Source organism: Cavia porcellus, unplaced genomic scaffold (genome assembly GCF_034190915.1).
Source record: "Cavia porcellus strain 051 isolate PalLab524CR breed Dunkin Hartley unplaced genomic scaffold, mCavPor4.1 scaffold_1, whole genome shotgun sequence".
Lineage (NCBI taxonomy): Eukaryota > Metazoa > Chordata > Mammalia > Rodentia > Caviidae > Cavia > Cavia porcellus.
In genome coordinates, this window is record NW_026947484.1 from 161,070,925 (window position 1) to 161,079,810 (window position 8,886).

The window sequence follows — 8,886 nt, forward strand, 5'->3', positions numbered from 1 at the left end:
GAAGAGGGCCAGCAGAGGTGGGAGTGGACAGAGAGGATGTCAGAGAGACAGAAGCGGCAAGGACTCACAGGTGTGGGCTGTGCACGTGACTGGTGTGGAAAGCTCACGTATTAATCTCCAGGAAGAGACGAGGGTAGCTGTGGAGCATGGAAAGTGACCGCACTTTGAAAGCAGAGCTGATTGGGGTTAAGGAATGAGTTTTCATTGACCAGTGGCAGAGATGACCCGGAGGGCTCACAGAATTTTGGTCTCAGCAACCAGAAGAAGGTCTGGGATAAGATTTTCCCAGGGCTTTGTCCCTGGGTGACATTAGTATCAAGATAAAGGTGGCATAGGGAATCTGAGCGCAGGGAAGCCATGGGCAGGAGACGCAGTGGGGAGAGATCAGGAAGCACAGGCTTGCACTTGGACGTGTCGGGGAGAGGTTACTGACAGACAGGCAGGCTTTGCAGTGATGAAGACACGCCTAAGCCACTGTCTTGAACATGAACACAGACTAGAAGGGGAAAGGAGGGTGACGGCAGGGGTGGGCTGTGGCATGGCCTGCAGGGCATGAAGAACACTGCTGCAGTCGGAGCAACATCAAGCACTCGGGGTGAGAGAACCTCACAAATCGGCTTGAACATCTACACTTCCAGGCTGCACACTCTACAGCAACATCAGCAGTGACTCTCTGAGTCTCCAAGACAACCGCTGTCCTAGGAAGAGGGTCCAGAGCAATACAAGATTTCTTCCAGACCACTCTTCCCCGAACTGCTGTGAAAGGTGGACAGCCGTGACACACGTTTCCCTGAGCAGCTTTCTCAGCAGGGAGGCCAGGCCTGGATTCCTAGCAATTCTGAGAAAAGGTGACCTTAACCACTGAGGACCCACAGGCCTGGACAGCGGGCAGAGGGCTGAGGCAATGCAGTGTCCACCCCAGTTCCAAATCCCCTGTCCCTTTGTCTCTGTGAGTACACTTGTGGCCAGAGAACAATAGGGTAAACTTTTAACTTCTTCAGGGGAACTTCCAGTGCCTTTCCACACAGTGAGAAAGTTTCTTCCTCACTGTATCACAACAGTGCTAATTATTTGTACAAGGGGTGATAAAAATCCATTGTGAATGTTTAAATAAAAAGTTTATTGCACTAAAAGATACTGTGCCATGAATATGCCTCAAAGTCCTCCCTCTTGAGTATAGTATTTTTGGGGGGGTTTTCTGGTCTTTTTGAGACACTGCAGCTCAGGCTGGCCTTCAACTCACTTTGTAGCCCAACCTAGCCTCGAACTCACAACAACCCTCCTGCCTCAGCCTCCCAAGTGCTGGCATCACAGATGTGCACCACCACACCCGGCTCCAGTTGCAGTACATTTACCCCATTGTCCTCACCACTGTCTGAAGCAGCCCTGTGAGTCCTCTTTCATGGGCACCCTTATAAAGTGTGACAAAAAAAGTCAGTGCTGCTGCTGAGTGCCATCCTGCAGAAAGACAGGCTCCTAAAACACCATAGTGTGTCATCATCCGCCTCACCCCCCAGGTCTGCATCCCACAACTCCTGGCTCTCCCCCAAAGGCACGGTGACCAGGACAGATAAAAGCTATGACTCCCTTCATGGCACAGAGGTAGCCAAAATAGCACCAGGAAAGAGACTCAAGAAAGAGCACTTCCAGAGCTGCTTCAGAAAGCAACAACAATGATAGGATTAGTACACCAAAAGAGAGGAGTATTTTCAGTGTGATTAGTGGTCATGTGCCTTTTACCATGAGAAATTTCTAATTTAAATACTAATTGTATTTTTTTAGTCACACCTAGTACATATATTCAGGTTCTGCATCCCCCAAGCTTCCAGGCTTCATAGCAGCGATGACCCCTGCTAAAGGATCAGAGAAGGACATGTGAGCTCGCAGCTGTCTCAGACACTTCACAGGTGTCCAAAGCACAGATGTACACGAAGCATAATCCCGACCCCCATGGAGATTTCAGTCCACTGAAGAAAATAAAGAGACGGGAGAAATGTATTGGATGATGGGCACTATGACTCCCAAAGAGAGCCACCTACCTACCGTGCATGAGATGGCAGAGGTAAGTAAGACCTTCGGGAGAAGGAAACACAGCATGGGCAGAGAAGAGAATGATGGGAAATATGCCAGGGGGCACAGAGCAGAGAGAGGAAGACCTCGAGGTCAGCAGATGGCCCTGTAAACCGCTGGGAGGATGAAGATGATGGTGATGGTGGTATTGAGATGACAGAGTGTAGGTGCCCGTGCCTGTGACGGGGAAGGGTGCCTGGGGTCAAGCCCAGTGCTTCATGCATTCTCAGCAAATACTCTACCACGATCCACATCTTCAGCCCTAAGACAGACTGCATCCTCTTCTCAAGGCAATGTCAGCCATTTTTATTTTTTGGTACCAGGAATCAAACTCATGACATCACACCAAGCAGGTGCTTATGCTGCTGAGCTAAATCCCCAGCCCTGCTATGAACATTTTTAAGCAGGAGAACGACATGATTTTTTAGCTTCTCCAAACATTTCTCTACTGTAGATGAAGGTCATGACTTGGAAAATAAGACTAGAGGCCAAGATAAGATTAAGAAACAAGCTCTTTGCTGTGCGGTTGGTGAGGGGGGTTGTGCTTAGTGGTGGGGGGATGAGAAGGTGAGGTGAAGGATAGCAGAGATCAGAATTTCTGTTCTGGAACTCAAGAAGGGGTAAATACGGGAGAGTGAGGTCACTAAATGTGGGCGGCAAGGCAGAGGGTGACTAGATCCTGGGGGATTATCCGTGTTTGGCGCAATAGGTCAAAGATAGCACTATTCACCAAGATGGGGGACAAAGGATAAGGAGAGCTTGTAGGGGGTCCAGGCTCACAGGATCTAAGTTTCCAAACGTCTCAGGGCTCTTCCTGATGACAAAAATGCATATAGGCACAAGGGACAGACAGTCTTTTTCTTCTTGAGTGATGTCCCTCAAAAATAGGTACACTGAAGCTCTCCTCCTTAGAACGTCAAGATGTAACTGCATTTGGAGATAAAAGGTTTAAGAGGTGATTAAATTAAAATGGGGCCATAAGGGTAGACCCTAATCCAATCTGATCAGTGCCCTTATGAGAGGAACAATGACGTCATAACAGAAGGAAAACCACATGCAGACAAAGTGAACAGCTGTCTGCAGGCTACAGAGCCCTCAGGAGAAACCAACCCCGAGGACACCTTGCTCTTGGACTTCTAGCTGCAGAACTGTTAGAAAACATTTTTCTGTCATTGTGGCCGCACATATGTGGTATTTTGTCACAGTGATCCTAATGAGTAGGTGTACCCTCTAAACCACTGCTTCTCAAGTCCTACTGTACATGAGTTTCTCTCCTGAGAATCTTGCCACAGTGGGGGTTCTATCTGGGAGGTCAGTCCCCTGTGTTGCCCATACAGATGCTGGGACCACACTTTGAATCCTCTAGATGAAGATTTCTCAAAATTTAGGACAGGGATTCCTTGCAGTCAAATCACCTGGAGTCCTTGTAAGCAAGCAGATTTCTAAGTCCAGGCTTTCTCCATCAAAAACTTCAGGTTGGACAGTGGGCCCTAGGCAGACACATGTTTAACACTCTCTAAGCAATTTCACACACACCAAAACTGGAGAATTAGCTTCTTCCGGGAGCATCTCTGACCATCACAGGCAAAAATCAATCATCACCTGTTCATTCTCTGCCTTGTCCTTTTTCCCTTGAAAACTGCAACTTGCTTTGAGGACAGCGGTCACCTCAGTGACAAGGACCCAGCCAGCGCCTTCTGGTGGGGAAACGCTGCCTGTCCTGTTCTGGAGGAAAAAGTCTTGTCAGGGCTGAGGCTGGGGATCAAATTTAAAAGCAGCTCACAGATGCAAAAGTAATTTGCAGAGAACCTCCCAGGCTTTTAAACAGCTGCTTTTGCATATGAAAGGTGAAAGTTGAGGCAATAAAACATAGAGGGAAAAAATGTAATAACACCGCGAGGTTTCTTCGGAGAAATGCAATTGGCTTCATTAACGGAAACTTCAGAACCTCCTGGAGGCTTGAAATGAAGGATGTCACTCTCAGACCCTGAGGCGACTCTGGACACCACTGTAACTGGTACAGTTTGCTGCCAGCTGGATTCCTGTGCTGTGCTCTTTTATTTTAAGCTTCATCTACTCTCCCACCTGTTATCTGCTCTTTTCTGAGGCCTGCCTCTCTATGCCCAAATCTCTCTTCTCTGTCCAAGAAGATGGCAGAAGTGAACTGACCCCTGACAGACAGGGATCGGATGGGGCACAGGGAGCCTGGGCTCCCCAACCTCTTGGGAGACTGGGGTTCTATGCTTTCCCTTCTCCTTCCATCTTTATATGGATACCTCCAGCCTATTCGTTTCTGTACCCTTAGTTTTGCCCCATGTGAAACAAAGCTGACCTAGGTTATCTGTTAAGTTCCCTCGAGGCAGGAGATTAGGGCACGGCCGGCTGACTGGACAGGTGGGTGTGTCCTGTTAATCACAGAGATCAAGGACACATGTGGAAAACAATTTCCAAGCCTTGGTACCAATTGAAAGTGCTGACTTTAATTTTTCTGGTGTGAAATCAAGCAGGTTTTTGTGAGGACAGCCTCGACCTGGCACAGCCAGAAGAATGGGGGTATGGAAGACAGTGCCATGAAGTTTGTGGCCACCGTGAGCTTCCTCAGTGTCCTACCCTGTCTGCAGAGCAGACTTCTTTCTCTAGCTTTCATATATGGAAACCTTTGCTATCCTTTTCACATATCTTGTCCAGCACTTTGTTCAGGGACACCAAGAACCTGGAAAGAATCCCTGGCAAGAGCCTATAAAACCCCAGACCCTGCTAATACCCTCAGTCAATAAAGTACTCTGCTTTTACAAATGAGTCCAAAAAAATAAAAAAGGAACTCTGTGTCAATGGCTGAATTAACTTTCATGAATTTCCTTTGTAACCCTGAAAAATTCAACTCACATTGTCTCTATTTCTCATCAATCAGACGCAGCCAACACTAACTTTGACAGAGAGCCCTCACTTTGCCCTCCCGAGGCCTGGCCATGGTCTGCCTCCAGTCGGCATCAGCCCATCCACACATCAGGGCTGATCACTCTCTCCCACTCACCTTGCCCACGTGGGGCACAGGTCCACTCGCTTTGTAATATTCCAGAACCTCATAAGCCCTCCCAAAAAGAGAGCAGAGCTGTGGTCAGTTAGTGGGGTAGAAATTTCTGGCACCAGTACCTGGGGAAGGGACGTGCTGCAGCTGAAAGGAAAGTTAGGAAACCCCTGGAGAATACTTGGTAACAGCAATCCACACAAAGCCCACGGGATGCATCCTCTCTTAGTCCAGGGTGAGAGCTAGGTTCAGGCTTAGGTACAGCTCGTTTCCTCACCTCGGGGCGTATGTGACTGCCCAAAATCTCAGTTTCTGCTTTTATAAAATGGAATGATCCTCCCTTAGAAGCCCCTGGTTGTATAGACATAAATCCTAGCAGTATAAGGCCAAAATAATGTTCAATAAATGGGAAATATATATAATTTCACTCAACACACACACATAGACACATCCTAACCTGGGCTTTTCATTCCAAAATGTCAAATTCCTGGCACTGAGATGACCTAAGCACATTTCCAGCAAAGAGGCACCTTAACACTTCAAAGAACACCCCCATCTCAAAGCGCAAGCTCCCCTACGCAGAAGGTGCCCCTGAAATCCGGATGTGGACATTCTGTGCTTGGCTGTGTGTCTTCAAACGGAGGGCAGTTCTTTTCCTTTAATGAGCTCTTCTGCAGTGTGGGGACACTGGGGGACCATTAGAATTTTCCTCTGCCAAGTGAACAAGGCTCGAGGTTCCATAGTAACCACAGCTGAATTATTCAAACCGAGAAGCTTACACAACAGCAGTTTATCTAAGGATGTTTTTATAGGTCCTTCTGCTATAATCCTAATGAAAGGGCTTCTCATCCAGGCTGCTATTATCCCAGGAAAAAACACAGCACACACCACACACGCACACAAATACACACACGTACACACTCTATTTTTAGTCTTTTCTCAGCAGCGTACCCTGGGGAGGAAAAGAATGTTTGGTGAGTGACCAGTGTTACCTGCTACCTTCCCTCCCAATATTTCAAACAGAGCTTTCTGTCGAATTACAACACATCCGAGACATAACTAGAGAGGAAAAAATACTGCCCTCAGCGGAATCCCTGATTACACCTGTAGGACCATCAGAAGCTCACCTGGGGGCAGAGAAAGAGACAGAGAGACTCACACTCCCCACTTCCGCTCTGCTAGTACATCAGTGCGAATCTACGGACCTTGTGCATCGAACTCACCTGGAGACTTTTGTTGTTGCTGCTACAGATTTCAAGGTTCTACGTCTGGAATCTCTCGTTCTGTGTGTCTGAGACAGAGCCTGGGTTACAGTATTATTTTTTAAAGCTTCTCTTGCATGTTATGCAGTAAATAAGACCTGGCAGCAAGGGCTTCTCTGCACTAAGGAGTGACTTGCAGGTGAGGAAAACTTTGCTCTGAATCCTCAGGGGGTGCCGTTAAAATATGCGGTTGAACCATGGGCGTGGGAGTGCACCCACGTATCAGTTTTCAGTGTAAATGCCAACCACCCCTCAAATGCAATTCTTCAGATTTGAAATAACCAGAACTATGTTTTCTGTCTCACTTAATGAACCAGCATTTGTTCTATTAAGAAAAAGAGGCAAAATATTAGCATTAAGGATTTAAGAGGAGTCCAAATTCAAGAAATCAACACTCAAGGTGTGGCCTCCAGCTGCATCATTCAATTTCTGCTGCCAGCATGAGAGAGGATGGATTCATTAGCAAGTTTGAGCTGAGGGCACCCCAAGACCCTGAATCTTCAAAGCAATGTTAGGGTGTGCACCCCATTGTGCTGTCAGGCCTCTGATTTTAACACTCTTTCATGCCACCAAAACTCCTTGGACATGAGGCCTTCCACAATGCCCAGCACCAAAAACAAAGCTTCTTCACCTACTTCCCTGCAATGAGTTTGACAGATAAAGGGCTCAAGGCTTTGCTTCAAAAAATAAGGGATGGATTGTTCGCTGGTAACAAACAGAGTCATTACAAGGAGGGCTGGAGTATGTTGTGATAGAGACGCTGTTTTGCAGCTAATTGGCCAGGGCAGAACAGGCTGTGGACTAAGAGCACAGGAGAGGTAACGAGCTTGACTCTGAGGATCAGCTGTTGGGAATCTACACCAGCCTCCATCTACGTCCCTGACATTCATTCACACAGGGATGAGAAGAAAACATGGATTAGACTGCAGGCAATAAAACTAGAGCAAAAGGTTTCCTAGTTAACTCTCAGCCCAGCAGACAAAGCAGGTCTGCGTGACACACACTCCCTTCTCTCACCAATCAAACCAAGAACATGAAGTCACTGGCTTTACCCATTTCCCATGTGAGCCCACTGTCACTTGAAGGCATTGAGTCCTTCTCCCATGGTCAAGACACAAGCACGTGCAGCTTGCTAAAATGGAATTATAGCACTCTTCTAGTTATAAAACAGTTCCTCCAACTTCTTAGTTTTTACTTGTCGATGTCCGCTCCCGGCCGGCAGGAAGGACACACGACAAAGTCTGGTAGTGGACAACCTTTTCTTTTTATTTTCCTTCTCCGTACAGCCTGCCCTGGGTTCTCCCAGCTGAAGCCTCCTCTGGTCCGCTCCCCGCGGCTCCTTTTGTGCTTCAGTCTGCCCCAAAGCCTCTACCAGTCCGCTCTCCGCGGCTCCTTTTGGGCTTTTACTTCTGGGCTTCTACCTGGCTTCTTCTTCCGCCCAGGGGTGGCACCGGTATATATACGGGTACAGTGTCCAATCATGTTAAAGTAAGCAAGGCAAGCTGATTGGCTAACATCATCAGTTGCCAGGCAGACTATATTGTTGAGCGGGTTGTTTACGCGGTAAGCAGGAAACTAACATATTCGATGGGAGGGGTAATCTACCTCAGGCTTTGCTCTTTACCACAGGCCGCACTTCCGCCACGCAAGGCGAGCTATCACAGACGCGGCTCCCAACATCTCCCCCTATTTTATTTTTTATGAATGTGCGCATCGTAGCCCTTCCTGGACTGGGTGCAGAGGCTTATGCCCTATGTGTAGGTCCACCGTAGGTCCTTGGCTTAGACCCTGGTTGGCCATGCCATGGTCTGCCAAGGCCCTGAGGCCCTCGTCCTTTTTCTAGGGCCAGGCACAAACTGGACGGAACCTGGATGCACACAAGCTTGCACTCATTTCCTCTCCGTAAAGAAATCCCCTCGGAGAGAAATTTAGACCTGGGCAGCATCTAACAGTCCAGCGGCTTACGTGCAGGATGGGGTAGGGCCTGGCTTAGGTCGAGTCGTGCTGGGGAGGCACGCTCTTACCCGTCATTGACTCACCTACCCTGCTGTGTATTGTCACCTTATGGAGGAGAATGAGGGATGCCCGCCATATCTAGACTCGGTCGTGGGCCAATTGAGCAAGCCATGCATATGCCTGAGGATCTTCTTGTCCATTTCGGGCTACCGCTATTTCTATTCATCTTATTGGTTGGTCTGTGATGGATCTCCAGTAGGGCAGGTCTGATCTTCAGTCGAGGGCTTTGTTGCCCGTGTCAGTCTCTCCGGTATCCACAGTGGTTCTCGTCCCAGTTCCTGTGGGAAAACACAAACCGCGCCTCGGTTCCAGCTGACCACTGGATCCGGGCCCATCCATTGTCCTGTCAGGACATCTTTCCACTTCACCCACCCTTTATGGTTGGGGGAAGGGTTGCAGTGCTCCACAGCTGGGGAGCGATTATCATTATTTAAATTTAAAAAATTGTGTGTGAATAGTGCCATGGATAATCGTGCCTTTGGGGCCAGGCCTTGGCCTACTCCCCCTTTT

At 48.3% G+C, this 8,886-nt stretch overlaps 1 long non-coding RNA gene across 4 annotated transcripts in view; it reads right to left on the reverse strand.

Moving 5' to 3' along the window:
- The window catches only part of LOC134473435 (uncharacterized), an 82,866-nt gene extending 76,340 nt beyond the window's left edge, over positions 1 to 6,526 (reverse strand). For all 4 annotated transcript variants that reach the window (XR_010043655.1, XR_010043644.1, XR_010043659.1 and 1 more), the window contains exon 1: positions 6,322 to 6,526. This is a non-coding gene — a long non-coding RNA (uncharacterized LOC134473435). The remainder of the gene's footprint in view (positions 1 to 6,321) is intronic.
- Positions 6,527 to 8,886: the final 2,360 nt, after the last annotated feature.